Genomic DNA, 21581 nt, shown 5'->3' on the forward strand with positions numbered 1-21581 from the left:
CAACGTCCTCCACAACTAGGCTAAAGAACAAAACGACAGCAACTTGTCTGTTCCCCTTCCCTCAATTCCCCAGCACTGTTCCCATCCCCCAATTCCCCAATAAAAATCTTAAAAAAAAAAAAAAAAAAAAGATTTGGTTCCTTCTGGAGCCTCTAGGGGAGACTCAATTTCCATGCCTTTTCCAGCCCCTAGAGGCACCCACGTTCCTTGGCTAAGGGCCCCACAGCACTCGGCTCTGCTTCTGAGGTCACAACCCTTCTCAGACTCTCCTGCGTCCCTCTTTCACATATTAGGATTTTGTGATTACATTGGCTCCACTGGAATAATCCAAAATAATGTCCACATTTCAAGAGCTTAACTTAATAAATACTGGTTGACACTTTTGAAATGTAAGGAAACATATTCACAGAGTCTGGACAGACTGTGCTGACCCTTTTACATCAGCCATACATTGAAACACCTTCCTACTATTTAAACTCTGATTCACAGGACAATTTTCCAATAATTTCAAACTTAGGGTGGGTTAAATATTGGTGGTGGGCTTTCCAAATAATTCTCAGGCCCCTTTGCTAGCTGCCTTCATCTGTTTCTCCTGCACTTTTTCCTCTGCCTGAGTGAGGGTGGGCTGGCAGCCTCATGACAGATTGTACACTAAGATTTAGTAATTTTTCTCTTTGAGTCAGAATTATTTGCAGTTTTTACACTTTCTTTTCAAATAACACTGACAGCTAGTTTTGTGTGGAATTTAAACTCCGTTTTTCATTTGTTTCTTGTTTTAGTTTGAAGAGGATGATTTTTGAGATAAGTAGTTAAGCTGCTGCCATTGGCCTCAGCAGTCCAGAAGGGGACTGAAGATTTTGGGGTGCTTTGATCCACAAGCCCCTATCCCACAGCTCAGGGTCTCATATTTCCCCATGAGGGCCCTATTCAGGCAGAGCAGGCCCATTGAAGTGGAGAATCCAACCTTCACTTCACATCTGCTATAGTTCTAATTAAGTCCTGGGCTTAATCTTCTTTACCAATTTCTGCCTTGCAGCTGAGCCCAGAGCAGGTCTGAAAGCTTCAGAGCAGTGACGAGCCCAGGTAACCTCGGATGGAGTAAATGGTGGCCCCTGGTAATAGTCTCCCCTAATGGCCCCTCAAATGGCTCCTCCTGTCACTTATTTCCAGGCCCAGAAATGTCTACGGAATTCCTCGTCATTTTCCTCCTTGGCAACAAGGTGCTGCTGGCAGCTGGTGTCTTTGTGATCTATGTCTACAGGAATCTAAGGGCCTGACTGTAAGTTGCTGGGCAGGGAGGGCAGGCCAAGGGCTGTCCCACAGGGGTCAGGTCAGGAGGAGGGGCCAGCTCACAGGTCACACAGTGTCAGGGACCACAGGGAGTTAAGAGAAGGTGACACACTTACCTCAATACTCTCAGGAGTCTCAGGGATCCCTTGAAGAGTTTCCTAACTCTGAGGAAGTGTGTAGGGTCTTGTTGGAGGTGGGCTGGATCAAGGGTTTTCAAAGATGTCCTCCGCCTCATAGGGCATCTGTGGAGGAAGTGGGCAGAGGGGGCTGAATGTAAGGCAGCTGAGTGGGCGGTTCCCTTGGAGACCATCTCTAGATTATTTGATTTTTGGTTCTCCTTGGGATAAAGAAAAAATCCGCATTTTAAGGTAATGTCTTGAAGTCCCAGAAGAGCTGTTCTGAGGGCTATTCAAGCTCTGACCCTCTGCTGTGACAGAGTAAAAAGGATGGGGAAGGGGGATCAGGACCTGGGGAGGAAGGCTGAGGGGACCGAATCTTGTCTCACAGGCTGCCTGTCTTCTCATGACAGGTGTCCCAGGAGGAGGACAACTGGGGACATAAGAGGCATGCAAAGAACATTTCTTGAATGATGAGCAGATATTTAAATGTTGACACATTTCTACAGCTCTTTCATTGCTCCCTCGCTATGCGCCCCTCTTGGTCTCTGCTGCCCCTTCCCTTCCCTAAGGGGCCCAGCCTAAGACAAAGAGTCGAACAGAAGCTTCCACAGGCTCTGCTTTAAGTGCCTCCCCTCCCTGAAGACCTGCCGGCCCACAAGCCCCTGCTGCTCCTTCTCACAGTCCTTAATGTCCCCTGAGCTCGGTCTTCATACATGGTCCCATCAGACACACACACACACACACACACACACACACACACACACACAGAGAATCCCGAAATATCAGCTGCTTCATTACCCCATACACATGACTTAAATGTGATAGGTGGAAAAAACGAGCTGCTGAGAATGGAGGTCATGGAAGGGACTGTGACATTAACTGTAATCAGACCTTTACTATCATCACCAAATTACGAGCAAGAGGAAGCAAAAGCAATGCTATGACCAAGTTGTACAATCTGATATAGTGAGTTGCCACATTAATTTTGGCATTGGCTAAAGAACACATATGTCTTTTTATATCTTTTTAGTAGCTCTTTAAGGATATGTAGCCGAGGAACAGCAATTTCAAGTAAGCTGAGAATTCCTGACATAATATTTCAACTGGGAGCTGGGGCAGGAGGCAGCCCTGTGTTCGGGGCTGTACCAGCCTGGATGGAGTTTATCTTGAGCTGGAAAGGTCGAGGCTAGAGGATCTTGATACTCTCACTTTTCTTGCCAACTTTAGTATATTTTTCTTGATTACACATTTTTTTCATTTATTGTAAACCTTAATAATTATTTTTAGAGACTTTAAGTGATTTTTCAAATAAATTCTCAATTAATATGTGTTGAACGAATGAAGAAATGAATTATTTCCTTTCTATTTTCCTGGTGTTAAAAATGTCCTTTCTTCTGTGGAATGATATATACACTAACTGACAGGCTGCTTGAAAATTTTTCTCCTGGAAAAATAAAGTATATAATTATTCTCAATAATTTTGTTGACCTACAGTTTCAATGTATGGGAATCTCTAGACAGAATGATCCATTAAAGACCATATAATCCTGTGATCCATCAGACACTGAGTACGGACATGTTCAAAGCCCTTCAGACAAATCAGAGTGGACATGTTTTCCCTCTGAGTCTTGTAAGGCAGAGACCTGGATACTGGAAAACACATACCAGCTACGCATGTGACCTTGGGCGCTCACTCCCTACGATGAGCCAATTTTCTGATCTATCAAATAGGAATCATGCTACCTCACAGGACTGTGGTGGCTTTAAAGGAGAGAGCAATGTACAAAATCACACACCGTCTGGAGGAAAATAGTGTACGATATACACATTTTTGATTCTTTGCTTATTGAGGAACTTACACCATTTATATTTTCCAGGAGTGTGAAGTAATGACATTGAAAATTTTTCCTAGGGCCGCCGAGTGGCTCAGTTGGTTAAGAGCTCACTCAAGAGTGTGAGCTCTGAGCAACAGCAGTTCGATTCCCAGACCAAACTGAGCAGCCGCTGAGCTTCCAACAGGTGGCAGGATGGCTCAGCTTGAAAAAAAAAAAAATGAAAAATTTTCCAGTATCCTGGCTGCCTAAAGATATACTCAGACTTTTCTGGGAAAATTTTCCCCTTTGTAGGCTGGCACCTGGATCCAAGAATCTCTTAAAACACAGCAAGGGCAATATTTGCTTCAACGATGGGCACATCCTTACTAGAATGAGGGGAAACTGGAACAAATCCTAATGTAATTGAAACCAGACTCTAACACTGAAACCGGATGCTAATAGATTTCCTTTCCTTTTAGGAGATAACAGAAGCTTCCTCACAGAGCCTTAGTGACCATAAGACCAAGCCAGATCCCACTCCCAGATGCTTATGGAGACACAGAAGCCAACTAACCAACCCCAAGAGGGGCCTGAACCAAAATTGTCCTCTAACCAGAAATGGTATGCAGATCTGGTCCTTGTATACAATACTCAGAAGAGAGGGGTGCTCAGAAATTTGCACTTAGCCAGGCAGCTAGAAACCACCCAATCAATTCTTGCCAACTTGGAATTCCTTTACACTTTCTCTCATTTCCCCCATCTCCTAGATGATGTAGTTCCAAGATTGTCCAATAAACACTCTCAAATTAGAATTAATAAATATGTATATATTTTTTTTCACCATTGTTCTGTAAATTTTCTTTAAGTCTTTATTTAGGGACACTGATGTGAGTCTTGTCTCCAGTCTCCTCAATTGGAAGCTGGATGAATTTTCTCTGTGAAAACCTGTTTCGTCAGACTTGGCTTCTCTGTGCTCAATGGGCATCAAACTCACTGACATTGTTGGTAACATAATGACTCCAAGAAATAAGTTTCTTGGGCCGGCTGCATGGCGCATTGATTAAGAGTTGGTTTGGGATGCCAGCTCTGAGCAGCAGGGCCCCAGTTCGGATCCCACATGAGGGCAGGTGACGCTACGCCCTCTACAGCTAAGATGGTGAGCAACAGCTCAACCTGGAGCTGGGCTGTCCTGAGTCGCCGGTGACGGTGACAGCGTAGGCTGTAGTGAAGCGGCAGTGGGCTGCTATAAGCTACCGTGGGTAGCTGGCAGCCGGCGTGAGCGGCTGGCAGCCAGCATGAGCTGCCAAGAGTTGCTGTGAGCAGCCGTACAGTAGCCGACAACCGATCTGACTCACCCGGGAAGAGTGCAATGATAACACCAACATGGGCCAGTGAAGCGATGTCCTCCACAACTAGACTGAAGAACAAAGGACAGCAACTTGTATGTTCCCCTCCCCAATTCCCCAATAAAATCTTTAAAAAAAAAAAAAAGAAGAAGAAAAGAAAAGAAATAAGTTTCTTCTTTAAAGCTAAATCAGTCTGCTTTAAGATGGTGACTTAGGAAGCACCCAAACTCACCTTTACCCAGAGACCCACTGAATTGACATCTACTAATGGAACAATTCCCTGAGAAGAATTCCAGAAGATAGGTAAGCCACTCGCGCTCATTGGACAAACAAACAAACAAAAAACCCACATAAATAAATAGAGGATACTTAGACACAATGTCATCATAAACCCCACCCAGAACAATTGGGAGGGAACTCACACTTCCAAGCTTCCCTTTAAAAAGTGCAGGATAATACAGTTGGTTAGAGTGTGAGCTTTATGCAACAGGGTCCCCGATTCAATTCCCACTTAGGCCAGTGAGCTGTGCCCTAGCTGCGCCCAAGCTGAGATGCCGCTGAGCTGCCAATGGGCCACCGGATGGCTCAGCTGGTGAGAGTGTGTGCTCTTAACAAGGTTGGTGGTTCAACTCCCGCATGGGATGGTGGGCTGTGCCTACCTGCAACTAGATTGAAAGCGGCATCTGGACTTGGAGCTGAGCTGTGTCCTCCACAACTAGGATTGAAGGACAACAATTTGACTTGGAGCTGATAGGTCCTGGAAAAACACAATGTTCTTTTTCCCAATTCCTTTCACTGTTCCCTTCCCCGGTTCCCCAATAAAATCTCTTAAAAAAAAAAAGAAGAAGTGCAACATCTTGCACCCAACTTTTAAACTACCCCCTGAGGGCCAAGCTCCCAAATCAAGTAGCTCTGAAAGCCAATGGGACTTGAGGTAACAAGACCCACAGGACTATAGAAAACAAAGAAGCAGTTCTCAATGGGCTGGCAAAGCTCACTAATAGGTACCCCCACTCACACCACACCCCAGGACTCAGCACAGAGTCTACACAGAAAAATGCCCATCGCCAGACTTTCCCTGAAAACTGACTATTTGCTTTTCTTAAAAGCTGCAGCCTGAGGATCAGGCTCCTAATTTAACACACATCTAGGGGCAAATATCCTCTCCAGAGCCCAGGGGTGTGAGTAGGTACCATCTCCACATTCTCTTCCTCCTGCACTCCAGGTCATTGGTTTCTCCCTGAAAGGACCTTGTACACACGATTTGTGCCACGGCTTTTGTGACTCTGCTCAGGGGATGTACCCACTGATCGCCTGACTCTGGTTGTGGTTGTGGATCCCACAGGACTATAGCAAACAAAAAACAGTTCTTAACTGGCTACTCTGTAAAGGCTTAGCTCACATACAGCAATCAGAAACACCCATCTCCCAGTTTTTCCCTGAAAGAGGTCTATTTGCACACTTCAAAGGCTGCTGCCTGAGGCACCAGCGTCCCATCAGCCTGCAACTAGATGCTGACGTAGGTCCTTTCCTTGGGACACTGGAAGGTCATGACAAACCTCCACTGCTGGGAGCCACTGAGAACAAAGAGGGCAGCTTGGACCTCACAAAGTCTGGGGAGACAACCAAGAGCTAGAGCAGGGCTGGATGATGAGATTCACCTCCTACAGGAGACCACTGCATCAAGGCTGGGGGAAGCAGCTCTTCTATCTGATGCACAGAAACCAACACAGAGAGCCAAGGACAATGAAGAAATGCAGGAATTGTTCCAAACAAAAGAATCAGAGAAAACTCCAGAAATACACCTAAATAAAATGGAGATAAGTCATTTCCCTGAGAGTGTTAGAAAATGCTCATAAAGATCTCACCTGGCCAGGAATACAATGCATGAAAAAAGTGAGAGTTTCAACAAAGAGATAATAAATTATAAGAAAATCCAAAACAAAAATTTCAGAGGTGAATACAGTCACTGAAATAAAACATTCAATAGGAAGGTTCTTACCAGAAACCAGATAAAGCAGAAGAAAGGATCAGAGAACTCAAAAACAGAAAAGTGGAATACATCCAATCAGAAGAATGGTGCAGTGGCTATGGAAGATAGTATAACAGGTCTTCAAAAACACTAAAAATTGATCTACCATAGATCTAGCAATTCCACTTGTGGGTCTATATCCAAAGGACATAAATTCACTATCTCAAAAAGGTATCTGCTCCTTCATGTTTACGTCATCAATGTTTACCATAGCCAAGACATGGCAGCAACCTGAGTGTTCATCATTGGATGAATGTATAAAGAAATTGTGGGGACACACACACACACACACACACACACACACACACACACNACACACACACACACACACACACACACACACACACACACCTGTCCACAGTAGCCCACACCACAAACAAGCCCACTGGGAGCCCAGGCAAACTCACCTCCAGTCCTGTGATCAGCTAGGTCGCCTCTGTCTCCTGAGTGGACTGAGGTATTTAAACTTACAGAACCCCAGTAATGGCTCCTTCTGCCCATTACCATTTAGGTCCAGGGATGTGGCTCCCATCTTTGTGGAGTTCCTTTCGGGCTTCAAGATGATGCTGAGATGAGTCACATCTGCAGGTGGTGGAACCTGTAACAGGTGAGTTGGGGGCAGGCATTAGTTTTTAGGAAGGGAGGTCAGGCCATGGTCATGGGCTTGCAAGGGTTGTCCAAGGTGTGTCCACAATGTCACAGGTGCCACAAGGCTGATCCAGCCTCAAAACAAAGTTGTGAACACCTATTTTCTCCAAATGCCCCCTTGAATTCTCAGTGTTCCAACCCTTGTATGCATTGTGTAGTGCCCTAGAGTTGGAAAGTATTCAAATTAAGTTCCTTGGGACCCCAGTGGTGGGAGTACAAGGGGTGCAACAGGGATAAAACTCAAAGTTTTGAGACTCATAGTGCAAACAGTCTGCCCATAAACTGCTATACATTTAACTTTTCATAAACTATATCTTAGGAATAAATAAAATATTGTCAAAATCAACTAATAGAATCTATCTGAGGAAAGTGGAGGTGCTGTCCAGTGGCAAAGATGAATGTGGGTATGGAAGAGTTCAGATCTCAGAGAGATGGTAGGTGAAGTGAGTAGGGGCTTCATCTGATCTGCACCATGAACCTAAACCAAGCAGAGTGCTTGCCACACAGTAGGAGCTCAATAAATATTTGTGGGATTAATAATGAATTAATTCATTAATGAGTGAGCAAATGAATGAATGAATGAATTATTTTCCCTAAAGCTCCTGCCTGCCCTGTAATACATTGCCTTCTGCCCTCTCCAAGGGGCTCAAGCAGGGAGAAGCTGCAAGGACCTGCAGGCTACCAGAGACCCCTGCTCTTCACTTTGCCAGCCCCACCTCCATCAGGGACATACTCCCTTCACATACCTCCTGATGTTCCTTCTCTCTCATGATAAAGCTGATTCAAGGATGGACTTTGATCCCGAGGACTCAGGGAAGTCTGGAGCCAGTGCATTGAGCTTCAAAGGTTCCTGCCTTCATCCAATAGGGAATCAAGCCGTACAAGACAACAAGTTTGCATCCTTCTCTGATGGTGAAAAATGCATCATTTTCAGAGCAGAGTTTACCCTTATCCAGAGCTTTTGCATGTATAATTTTATTTTTACACATGTATATTTAAAATCACTAAGTTGCATAAAATTTTACTATTCTGAAATATATAAAGAATAATATAAAAATACCCATGGACCTACCATGTCATTTTTGCAAAACATTACCATTTTATACTCTTATCACATATGCATAAAATCTTAAGCAATATTTAATATTAAGTTGCATGTTTTAATTTTATATGAAAGCAATTGTACTGTGTACGACATTCTGGAACTTTATTTTCTTTTGTACTGTATACCTTATTCATGTTGATATATGTAACTCCATTTTATTAATTTCACTGTTCTATAGTTTTCTAATGTAAAAATATGCTACAATTTATTGATTCTTCTCATGATAGATGCTGAAGCTTTATCTAATGTTTTTTTAGTATGACTTCAAACATTTAGCAAACATTCTTACCTTTGCTTTCTTGGCACATATGGGAGAGGCCTCCTTGTTCCTTCAGTGTGGTCGGCAAAGCAGCAGTGTTGATATCATTTGGGAGCTTTTGTTGTATAAAAATTGTTTTTAATTTTTTATCAAGTTTTGCTCTTTACATTTATGACTTTGATCTAGCTATATTTTCCTGGTGTGTGTGTGTGTGTGTGTGTGTGTGTGTGTGTGCGTGTGTGTGTGGTTTAGGAGGTAGAGATCGTTTTTCTTCTTCCACAAGGATAAATTATCCAGCCCTCAAAGATCCACACTGCCACATTTGCCATACATCACGTTTCCATAAATACGTGGTTCTTTTTATAAGCTCTCTGTTCCATTGAGCTACTTGTCACTCTCTGTCAGAGCGACCATGTCTTAGGTAGCTTTATAAAAAGTTTACATACCTCTTTGGGGCAAATATTCCCACCTTTTTTGTTATACAAAATTGTGTGCTATTTTTGACCCGAGTGCATTTTATTTATTTATTTTTTTGAAGGTGGGGTTTGTTTTTTATTACAAAAGAAAAAAATAACTCCTCGGGAATCTTAACAAAGGAAAAAAGTATTTCACACTCAGAGCAGACACCAGGATACAAAATGACAAGTGTTTTGATGGGAACAAGTCCTGTCCCCATCTCCTCACAGAGCAGAGATGGGAAGGAAACAGCAGAAGCCAACAAGCAATTCTGTAAAACAAAGACTTAGAATCCCTACAAATAGGATTAAAATCTTGTTTTGCTTTTAAAAAAAATTTAATATATCAAAAGGCCTGCTTTAGTGACGTGCTAGTCCCACCAGAAAATAACTCCAGTATCTCCTTGTCAGTAACATGCTCACGTTGGCCAGCCAACTCATATTTCTAAACCCCTGTGTGTACAAGTACATGTGTACCTTTTAAATAAAAAAGCCACGGGGCTCGGGTGACTGCTGCTGCTATAACATGCTTCCACCTGTTAACTGATGGGTATCCACCCCCTCCAGAAGGGTGGAAGGGTGGACAGGACACAGAGAAACCCTTATGCGGTAGTGAGGGAATAACAGCCCCAAACAGCCACCTTTTCAAGCACTGCCACCCTCACCCCACTTCAAAAGGAGATCCTTATTTCTAATCAGACTACTCCTCTCCAATTTGGCTCTCGGTAACCAGAATGATTTTTCTCTTTTAGGAAAAAACACACATATCTGCACATCCATATAGATCATTTTTTGTTTTTGTTTTTGCATTTAAATATAAAATACTACTCTGCTTTGTGGTATAAATGGAAAACCAAGAAACAAGACTTTTTTTTCTAAGACAGGGCCTACCCATCCCAGCCCTTTATGAGGAAGGAACTTGTCTTCAGGTGAGGGCATTTTAGCCCCAGGCAAGGGAAGCACACCAGGGTAAGAGGACAATTTCCTGCCTGACTCCCACCCTTTCTGCTCTCCTAATTCTCACTGTTATTAGAAAGCTGGTTATAACCTTTTAAGAACTGCAACTTCCCACTGAGAGGGGGAAAATCTAACCTCTCCTGGGAGTAAACCCAGCTCCCCCAACCCCTCCAGCTACCTGGAAGAAAAAGTCCTTCCCCTCCCTTCACAAATACTATGCTGTCTGGATAGCTACGCCTATTGGACAAACACACCTGATTAAATGGAAGCAGTGGTTATGTTCCCCCATCCCCACTTCCCCACTAATGCACTAGAAAGCTTCAGTGATGGGGGGAAAAAAGGTGTGTGTGTGTGTGTGTGTGTGTGTGTGTGTGTGTGTGTGTGTGTGTGTGTGTGTGAAGAAATTAAGAACTTGATCCCTCTATCCTGGCCAAAGAAAGCAAGAGGTATTAGGTGGGCATGAGGAATAAAAAAAAGACCTTGATAGTCCGCCCTTTGAGTTAGGGCTATTATGACAATTGAGAGCAGGTGAGAGTGGGAGCGGGATGAGGAATTAGAAGGGGTTCCATGGCTGCCAGTCTAGTCCACTTCGTTTCTGTACTGGAAGGGCTCGTCGCCAGTTTCGTTGAGAAGACACGTGCGGATGAGGGCTTCTGTCACCGAAGGGGTCACAGTTGGCAGGGGGGGGGCAGTCTTCAAAGTAACCCTTCTCCTGGCCGACAGTCTGGGGAATGCGGATGCCGGCGCTCCGGTTGGCAACGCCTGCAGAAAAGGCGTTGATGTTGATGTTCGTGGAATCCGGTCAAGCGGTGGGCATTGTCCAGGCCCCCTTTGGAATCGTAGGCTTGGATGTGGTCCTGGTGCCGCTTGCTCAGTCTCTCGATGGGCTTCAGACCGTTATCCTCTCGCGTGGCCTTGGTGCTGAAGTTGGTGTGGCAGCCGGCACCATCCCAGTTCCCAGGGATGGGCTTAGGATCAAAGGTTGTTATCACTCCAAAGCCTTCACTTTCCCCATCTCCTAGAAGACGTAGGAGGAAACGGGCCACCCAGAGATGACCTCCCATGTCATATTCCTTCACAGGGTCCTACCTGGAATTCCCACTGGGCGGGCATGCCCTCGGCGTTTGTCCCCGCGATCTTGATGCCGGCGTACAAGCAGGCCTGGTAGTGCGCCTCCACCGTATCCCTGCCATAGGCTTTGTCCACTGCCACGCCACAGCAGTATGGACCTTGAGGTCCAAGGAAGCCTTTGGAAGGCCAACCAAAAGGGTGCCCGTCTGCGCCTATGAGAGCATATTCCTGCTCCATTCCAAACCAGGGGTGCTGATTGCTCACCGTGTCCATTGTGCGTTTACGGGTCTGCCTTGAGTTGGTCTCTGCAGGCTTTCGGCTGTACTTGAAGACCTCACTGAACACCAGCTTGTTGGGGTCCTGGCGGACAGCGTCCCGAAACATGGCAGCAGGGACGACATACATGTCACTGTTGGAGCCTTCAGACTGAAAAGTACTAGAGCCATCAAAATTCCACTCGGGCAATTCATCTATACTCATGGGCTCACTGTCCAGGGTCCGAGTCTTAAAGCACAGTCCTTCTCCTGTACCGTCAATCTAGATATGCATAGCTTGGACTTCCTCACCCAGGGACAAGGACATGCACACCTGTTTGATGCCTTTGTTCAATTGGGAACTCACCAAGGTGGCCATGGTGGACGATGTCCTCTAGGGGACGAGCAGGCGAGAGCGAGGCGCCAAGAGGAGAGGAGGCCGGGTGTGCTGCTCAGGTGCTGGGCTCTTCTCCCAACCTCGGCTCTCCCCCGGTGCATTTTAGAATCACTTGATCAAGTTCTATAATAACACCTTAGGAATTATTATTTGATTTCATTGATCTTATATATGAATTTGGGCTAACAGATATCTTTCAATATTGAGTTTTCCCCCTCATGTAGGTGATAGAACTTTATTTCAATTGTATGACTTTCACTAAACAATTTCACAGGGTTTATTTAACCTATAATGGTCTCAGCACCCCTAATAGAGCTATCTTTAATGCTTTTTAGTGTATGGAATTTTAAAAAATTATTTTTACTGTTATCAGTGGGTTTTTACTACAACTTAGATTTCTAATTGAGTTTTCATCATCAGTCTTATAACCAACAACTTTATTAAACTCTTACTAGTGCTAATACTATGGACACTTTTTATTTGCAACAGGTATAACATTAATTATCTACAATTGGTTTCTGCCTTTATCAAAGTAACATAAACACATGGTTAAAGAGTCGAATAGTTCTACATATGAAAACTGGAGTCTTTCTAACCTCCTACCATTTCTACCTCCTAGAAGCAACCATTTTCAGCTCTTTTATCTGATGATATTGAATTTTACTGCCATATCTCTTGTATTGCATTCTTGATTTCTCACGCTTAGGCGTTATCCTTGAATCCCCACAAGGGAAGATGGGGATATAATGTTCTTTTGCTCTAGACCTCATGCCACACACACACACTTTCTATTCCTCATCTCCCTGAAATTATTAAATTATAATTTTGGATAACTGAATAGTCAGTGTCTACATTATAATGACTATGAGATTGGTATTTAAAGCTGAGCCTTGTAACATTCCCAGCTTTTATCATGGTGATGTCTCACGTGTATGTTTGTGTCACCAGCACCATGACCAGGATGCAGCACATTTCCAAGAACCAAAAAGGTCCCGCTGTGCTATTTCTTTATGGTGGCCCCATCCCCACCATACTAAACCCCATGCAAAAGTCAGTCTGTTCTATATTTTGTAATTTCCTGAATGTAATATATGTGGAATAATACAGTACATGGTATTTTGAGATTGTTTTTGTTCATTCAACATAATGTCTTCAAGAAACTTACACTTTCTTACACATGTAAATAATTCATTCCTTTTTGTTGTTGAGTATTTCCTTACACAGATGCACCACAGTTTAACCATTCACTTATTATTGGTATTAGGGTTGTTTCAGTTTTCTGCTATTACAAAGAGGACTGTTATAAACATTCGAGCACAGGTTTTTGTGTGGACATAAGTTTTATTTCTCTGAGAAAAATGTCTGAGAGTGTAATTTCTGGGTCATATAACTCACTTCCTCTCCTGAAAGAAGTCAGGATATGATTCCTTCTGTTGGATGCAGGTATTTAAACTTCTGAAGTCCACATTGCATTTTCATTTGGGCTAAATTTTACCAGGTACATCAATAAAGGGTTGGGATACAGACTCATTTCAGGGAGAGACATTGTTCCCTCCAACACTGAGCCCAGGTGAACTCACTTCCTACTGCCAGCTGAGTAGCTCTTGGTGAGGCTGGTGTAGATGAGGCTACAAGCCAGCCACATACTAGCACCCTTGGCTTTGGAGTTTGGGACCCAGGCCACAACCACAGACCCTTTTTGGCCTGGGTTCCCAAATGGGGCGTCACCATGAAGACCTCAGATGGGGTGAGGGGCCCAACAGAGAGCAGGGGCCCCTGGTGCAGAGGAAGCACTATTTCTTGTGGGCCTATCCAAGTCTCTCTGAAACCATTAAGATGATTAACTCCTCACAACGTAGCTGCCTTCACTGCCGGGTTCTATTTCACAATCTAGAAGCAGGAACTGTCTAGAATCTGGAAGCAGGCTTCTGTCTCACAGCCATTTCAGCCCATCCTGGCCCTTCCTCTTATGTCACAGGAGGCGGGGCTTCACTCCTCTCACAGAGCAGAGAGTGCAGGTTCTCCCAGCCCACATGTGGACAGAGCTGCCTGCTCAGGCCTCCAGGATGACCATCCCTGCCTCCTGGGCCCGCCCTCCTCCTTGCCTGCTGCTGACTCTACTGCTGGGACTCACAGGTGAGCACTCCTTGGGTTAGAATTCCCTCCCCCTGCCCCTGGACCACCTTCTCCCCCTGGAATTTTAGAGCCTCCAGGAAAACAGGGGTGTGTCATTTGGGGCTGCCACAGAAGGCCAAGGACTAGGCATTATCTGAGAGCATGAAATTGGGGATGTGAGCATTGTCTCCATGAACTGCACCTGGTTACCAGATGCATCAAAACAGATGATGCTTCAAACCACAATCGTGACATTTTTGTGTGGATCGACTCATCTAATCCTCACAACATCCCTATGTGATGCTTATGTCTCTTATCCCCAATTTACAGATGGGGAAACAGAGGCAGAGAGAGTAACTTGTCTAATTTTGCCTATGTAAGGTCGTGAGTGGTTCAGCCAGGATTCAAGCCCAGGCTGACCAGCTCCAGAGTTCATTTTTTAACTATGTTATGCTACTCGACTTCTCAGTGGAGACTGATTGTAGAAAAATCAGTAAACACAGATAAGCAAATCAAAGAATTGTCACCACCCATCAGGCCAGTCACAGACACCAGAGTTCAAATTGTGCTGTGTGCACTTCTGGACTTTTATTAATGATGCGTCGGTGGTTCCTATATATCATTGTTTTTAATGAGCATTTAGTATGTACTATAATTTTATTTAATCCTTAAAACAACCTGCATACTAGCATGGTACAATATAGTTTCATCTATTTACAAACCATGTATTTGTATGTGTGTATGTATGAATGTAGTGAGTGTGAGGAAGTGCACACACACATACACACACAAAACAAACGGGATATTTGAAAAGGCATTCCTATTGTTCTCTTCAAATCATTTTCCAGTCTACATAAAACACACAGACATATGTTTAGTCCCCCTGTCTTTCAGCTACCTTCCCTCCTTCTTACTTGTGTAAATTTAGCCCTATCCTCCCTCAGACTCTTAAGACAAGCAAGCTTCTCTCTTGGTAAAATTAGTAAAATTTTGTGCATTACTATCTTGGAATCCTTCTTTCGTGCTGGATAGAGATGAGGAGGAAAGAGGGGATAAAATATACAGGGACTGCTGCATGGACAAGGTCTGACAACTAGGTTCACGAACTCCTCATAGAGAAAGTGCTACATACCTCATTGGTGACTATCACTATGGTCACCTTCGAAGTACTCTCCTTGGGAAGTTATGCAATGATACCAGTGCCTAGTCCACCCTTCAAAACAATTTTGGAACTCTTTTTCTGGGTTGGTCAACAGAGCTGTCGTCGCATTACACTTGATGTCCTGAATTTCATCAAAATGTCTTCCTTTCAATATTTCCTTTATCCTTGGGTAAAGAAAGAAGTCATTGGGCACCAGATAAGGTGAGTAGAAAGGGTGTTCCTATACAGTATTTGTTTACTGGCTAAAAACTCCCTCACAGAGAGTGCTGTGTGAGCTGGTGCATTGTTGTGATGCAAGAGCCATGAATTGTTGGCAATAAGTTCTGGTCATGCAATTTTTTCATGCAACATTTTCAGCACTTCCAAATAGTAAACTTGGTTAACTGTTTCTCCAGTTGGTACAAATTCATAATGAATCATACCTCTGATATCAAAAAAACTAGCAACATCATTGCAACAAGTCTGAGAACTTAATTGTCAGAACTCTTACGATTTACATCTGTAGTTATATTCATATTCAAGTTCGTATCTATATCTATATCTATAATCTATATCATCTCATGACAGTTAAAGCCTCAAGGATCCAGAAAGTATAATGAGTAATAACTTCTCAATTTATTGAAACTCACCATGTATGGACACAATTGGAAATGCTCAGGGCTGTTATCTGAAAGGAACATTATATCTAAGGTAGATCCTCTTGTCACTCCCACCTACAGAAAACAAAACAGAAGCACAGAGAGGTTCAAGGTCACTCGATGGTAGATGGCAGAGGTATGATCTGAACACATGGACTCTGATCCTACAGCTCAGGGGTTGAACAATTACCCCATTTTCAACCGATGTGATTTCTGCTGCTTGTGCTGATGGGTGTGGGGAAGGGTGTGTGTGGGGAAGAGGTTTATGGTTTTCTGCTCCTGGGCTCCTCCGCTTCCTGCATATACAAAAGATGCTTGTTTTTCACTAAGTCATTTAGTTGGGAAACTCAGTTTCTCACATAATTCCCACAGATTTGCCCATTTAAAATGGGCTTCAGGGTCTCAGGGAGGTCACACACTGGGAAATTCACACATCATACAAATACTTATTGGATACATACCGTATTTGCCGGCGTATAAGACAATTTTTTGGCCCTGAAAAATATGCCTCCAAGTGGGGGGTCGTCTTATACGCCAGGTACACTTCAGATAGACTGCCCATAGTGCTTGCCCCGTGCCATAGTGGCCTCCCGATGCCCGCCCACTTCATTCCACATACCGTTCAGGCATCAGCAGCGCTGCTGGGTGTATGCTCGGCTGTTATGCGATTTTGCTGTTATGCGATTTTACCACACTCGCAAAATCGCACACAGCCGACCATATAACAAACTCTGTATTTTGAGTGGAAATGTTAGGGGGTCGTCTTATACGCCCAGTCGTCCTATACGCCGGCAAATACGGTACTGTGTGCCAGGAGCTGTTATAGGAACTCGGGGTGCATTGGTGAATAAAAGAGACAAAGTAGCTGCCCTCATGGAGCCCAGGTTCTACGGGGAAAATGAGAGTAAACAACAGACACAATAAATAAGTAAATAGTATAGTTTATTGAAAGTGATGAGTGTTAAGGGGAACATTAAAATATTGCTGGATAAGAAAACTGGGGGAATCTGTAAGGTGAGATGTATTGAACAGAGTAGTTGAGTGAGCATCACTGAGAAGGGAAGTTTGAGCAAAGATTAAAGAAGGTTGGGAGTGAGCCATGTGGTTTCCTGGGGGAAGAGCCTTCCTGACAGTGAGAAGCATGTGCAAATGTCCTGAATCTAGAATCTTCCTCCTCTGGTAGGGATTTAAAGTTTCAACCTGAATGAAAGATTGCCATTGCAAGGTTTTAAAGAAAGACATGACTTGAGTTGACATGAGTATTTAATTATTCTAGCATTCGGTTGAAAACGGACCACTGCCACGTCCCGCGCAGCACAGGCAGTGATGAGTGAGAGGGGATGGCGCAGGGTGAAAGAAATACAAGAGACAAAGATAGATTTATAACACGAGGCCAGGGGGCTGCAGTTCTCTCTCTGGAACTGAGCGCTTAATCCGGTCAACGTGAAGCTTTTATTAAGAAACTTCAAAGGAGTAAAACTTTTTTATTTTTTCTAAAGTCTGTGTGATAAGTGCCTTAAGGCCAGTTTCCATCAACCAGCCCCATTGTACTCCAACACATGCTGTGCCTTCATACTCCTATACACACAATCCCCAGGATGGTGCAGCTGCAGCTGCAGCCATGAACTAAGGGAAATAACCGACATCATTCTGCCGGGTCCCAGTTTTCCAGGACACTCCCTTGAGGAAGCTTTACCAATATCACTGCACCAGGTCTCAGTTTTCTGAGACACTCCCTCGTGACCTTGTTAGGTCAGAGGCTGATGTGGGGGGGGGGCAGTCGAGGATGAGGCTGTAAGGCAACAGTACACCACAGGACATAGAGAGAAGCAACTGCAGCATTAAGAGGTCATTGCATCCCTGCAAACTACGAAAAGTACCCTGCACCTGGACAGCAGTACAGACAGGAAAAGGATATAGATATTGGATGCAGGCTGAAAGGGTGGGACAGGCTTTCCTGATCATAGGATTGGGGTGGGAGAGCAAGACTCCAGGTGTTTGGGACCTGAGCACCTGGAGGAATAAAGGTGGCTCAGCTGAGATACAGAGGGCTGTGGGGCAATCCAGGAATTCAGTTTTGCACGTGTGAACTATGAGATACTGATTTCCATCCAAGGAAAAAGATGAGTGGACAGTTGGACATGCAAATTCAGAGCTCAGGGGGAAAGGACTGGGCCTCAGATGTAAATATGAGAATTATAGATGCACAGATGGCAGAGTGTTTGCAGTTCCCTGCTTGTCTCAACACTCTGATCCCTCTTCTCTCTTCCTCCTCTATTTCCTCCACTCCTTCCTCCAAGATTCATTCATATTCCTTCCTCTTTTTGTACCAACAGTTCAGCTTCCGCACACTTAATCTTCTGCTACAGACTCAAAACCCAAACAACTTGATGTTATTGTCACTAAATGACCTGTCCTGTGACAGCATGTTGCCTCCTGAGACGCACCTGTAATTACAAATAGTGTTAAGTAGTGGGTTTCACCAGCTCACACTCTACAAAGATGAACCACCCATTTTCTTTCTGAGGAGACGCTAAGAAAAAGAGAAGAACACAGGATTTATGTGTGGTGCCACAGCTGTCTCCTCCTCAGATTTACATATTTTGTTCTTTTGGTTTTTTGGTGTCACGTGCTTTTGGCCTGTGCTTTTGGTGTCACGTGCAAGAAGTCATTGCCAAATATAAACTCATGAAGAGTTTCACCTACTGATTTTTTAAGGAATTTTATAATTTCAGCTCTTATATTTAGGTCTTTGATTATGTAGAATTTATTTTTTAATAGATGTAAGAGTTCAACTTCATTCTTTTGCTTCTTTTGCATGTGGGTATTGCAGCATTTTGTGTTGAAACACTACCCTTTCCCCATTGAAAATCATTTGAATCATATAGAATACATATACCTTTTAATGACAGAACACACCTCTGTGATTACTGTAGCTTTGTAGTAAGTTTTTAAGTCAGGAAGTATGAGTCCTCCAGGTAATTCATTTTCAATATTGTTTCATTGTTTGTGGTTCCTTTATTTTTCACATTAACTTCAAAATTGGTTTTTCTATTCCTCAAAAAATTCCATTTTGATAGGGATGTTATTAAAACTGTAATTGCTTTAGGCACTATTAGCATCTTGAGATTATTACTTCTCTTTGAACCCATGGTCTGTAAGTTTAATACCTATGTTTTTTCTAGGTAGCTTATTGTTTCAGGTCTTATGTTTAGATCTTTGATTCATCTTGAGTTAATTATGGTACATGGTGACAGATAGCAGTTTAGTTTCATTCTTTACACGTGGCTTTCCAGTTCTCCCAGCACCATTCATTGGGGAACTGGGGGAGGGGAACAGACACATTGCTGTTGTTTTGTTCTTCAGTCTAGTTGTGGAGAACGTTACTTCACTGGCCCATGTTGGTATTATCATTCCCAAGTGAGGCAGATCTGGCCTCTGGAGGGCTGCTCACGGCGGCTCTTGGCAGCTCAAACCGGCTGGCAGCTGCTCACACTGGCTGCTGGCCACTCATGGTAGCTTATGGCAGCCCACTGCAGCAGGGACTGCAGCCTACGCCATCGCCGGCGACTCACGGCAGCCCAGCTCCAGGTCGAGCTGTTGTTCAGCATCTTAGCTGTAGAGGGCAGTGTCACTGGCCCTCATATGTGGGATCCAAACCGGGGCCCTGCTGCTCAGAGCTGGCATCCCAAGCCAGCTCTTAACCAACGCACCACTCGGTCGGCCCCCATTGGGCATTTTCTTAAAGCAGCCTTAGGAAACTCATATAACATGATTATGCTATGGGCAAATAAATCTGAGGAGCTTCAAATAATGTTTCACTTCATATTTTCAAGACAAATTCATTATGTGTAGGGAGCTCCGCACATCACTGTCACCCAAGTTTCCAGGCTGATGGAGCAGACACATCATAACATGTGGAACTTCGTGGAAGAGAGAAGTCGATCCATAGATGTTCTTGCAGTTAAACGTATATCCCACAAATACATTCATCGCCTCTGCTCACAACTCAGTGATCTAAAGAAGTCTCCTGACACCACCAAATACAAATGTCCAAAAGTGCAAGTCTCCATGAGGCCAGAAAGTAGACAGCCAGAAATATTTGGGGAAGCGTGACACCTCCAGAGAGGGCTCAGAGCTCACACCCACTCTCTGCCACGTCACTTAGCCTTTCTGTGCCTCACTTTCCTCATTTGTAACAAGGTTTCACTTACAGGCTCATTGAGGGTTCCACACGATGACACACGCAATGTACTGAGCTCAAGGCCCACACACATAGTGGGCTCAGTCAGTGAAAGCTGTTGTTGATAAACACTTGACAAAACCTACAGGGTCACATAAGGATGAATAAATACCTGCTTTGTTTCCCTCCAGGAGTGGCAGGTGAGAAGGAGCTGCAGGTGATTCAGCCTGAGAAGTTAGTTTCAGTCGCAGCCGGAGACACAGCCACTCTGCTTTGCACCCTGACCTCTCTGCTCCCTGTGGGGCCCACCGGGTGGTTCAAGGGGACAGGGACAGACTGGGAGTTAATCTACAGTTTCAAAGGAAGTGAGGCAGCCCGCTTCCCTCGAGTAACAAATGTTGCAGACCTCACAAGGAGAAAACACCACGGACTTTTCCATCCGCATCAGTAACATCACCTCTGCAGACGCGGGTACATACTATTGTGTGAAGCTCCTGAGAAGAGATCCTGATGATGTGGAGTTTAAGTCTGGAGCAGGCACTCAGCTCACTGTGTGTGGTGAGTATGGTGTTAGTCTCCTTTGTCCCCTGGTGTGTGACAGGTTAATAAGAATGACCTCCATACTTTGAATAACCAAGAATGAGGTGCAGCAGAGAAAATGTTTCTGTATTTCTTTTTTTGTGTGTTCGTTTCAGGTGTACAGAACAATGCAATAGTTATCCTTTTCACCCTTCACACAGAAGGAACCCCCCACCCCCATCTACTGCCCTCCCACCGCTGATATCATACTTATGTATTACAATTCCATTGACTCCATTCCCACACGCTACTCCACGTCACGTGACTATACGTATATATAATTATAGTTGACATACAATGTTATTCAACATCAGCTTCAGAAATACAGTGCGTTGGTCAGGCCTCTACACTGACTATGAAGTGTCTCCCTAACAAGACATGAGTCCATCTGGCCCCCTAAAAAATATTTACAACTTTATTGACTATATTCCCCAGACTGTCTTTTCTATCCCTGAGGTTATATCGTAATTACCAATTTGTATTGTCTCGTCCCTTTCCCTTCTCCTTCATCCCCACCCCCTCCCAACTAGCAATGCTCAGTTATTCCTCTGTGCCTCTGAGACTATTTCTGTTTACATTTCTCATTTATTCAGTTTTTTAGATTCCACGTATAAGTAAAATCATATGGTATTTGTCTTTCTTTGACTGACTTATTTCACTTAGCATAATGTTCTCTAGGTCCATCCATATTGTTGCAAATGGTACTATTTCCTTCTTCTTTATAGCTGAGTAATACTCCATTGTGTAAATATACCATAGTTTCTTAATCCAGTCGTCTACATATGGGCATTTCAGTTGTTTCCAAGTCTTAACTATTGTGAATAGCGCCGCAATGAACATAGGGTTTCATATATTTTTTTGCATTAGTGTCTTGGGTTTTTCTGGATAAATACCTAAGAGTGGAATGCTGGGTCATATGGTAGTTCCATTTCCAGTTTTTTGAGATACCTCCATACTGATTTCCATAGTGGCTGCACCCCCACTATGGAAATCTGCAGTCCCACCAACAGTGCACCAGGGTTCCCTTTTCCCCACAACCTCGCCAGCATTTGTTGTTTGTTGACTTATTGATGATAGCCATTCTGACCAGGGTAAGGTGGTATCTCATTGTAGTTTTTATTTGCATTTCCCTAATGCTTAGTGAGGTTGAACATTTT

At 43.9% G+C, this 21581-nt stretch overlaps 3 protein-coding genes and 2 pseudogenes across 3 annotated transcripts in view; 4 read left to right on the forward strand and 1 right to left on the reverse strand.

The window, feature by feature from the left end:
* LOC109384418 (signal-regulatory protein beta-1-like) overlaps positions 1 to 21581 on the forward strand; it is a 239663-nt gene that overhangs the window by 149799 nt on the left and 68283 nt on the right. The gene's annotated exons all lie outside the window — the stretch shown is intronic.
* Positions 1 to 21581, forward strand: part of LOC109384419 (signal-regulatory protein beta-1-like) — a 95378-nt gene that overhangs the window by 58175 nt on the left and 15622 nt on the right. The gene's annotated exons all lie outside the window — the stretch shown is intronic.
* The window catches only part of LOC109384417 (signal-regulatory protein beta-1-like), a 160962-nt gene that overhangs the window by 17248 nt on the left and 122133 nt on the right, over positions 1 to 21581 (forward strand). The gene's annotated exons all lie outside the window — the stretch shown is intronic.
* LOC109384354 (glutamine synthetase pseudogene) lies at positions 10605 to 11729 on the reverse strand (annotated as a pseudogene).
* The window catches only part of LOC109384422 (signal-regulatory protein beta-1-like), a 23038-nt pseudogene continuing 15170 nt past the window's right edge, over positions 13714 to 21581 (forward strand).

The sequence above is a fragment of the Hipposideros armiger genome, unplaced genomic scaffold (assembly GCF_001890085.2).
Source record: "Hipposideros armiger isolate ML-2016 unplaced genomic scaffold, ASM189008v1 scaffold_94, whole genome shotgun sequence".
Classification (NCBI taxonomy): Eukaryota; Metazoa; Chordata; class Mammalia; order Chiroptera; family Hipposideridae; genus Hipposideros; species Hipposideros armiger.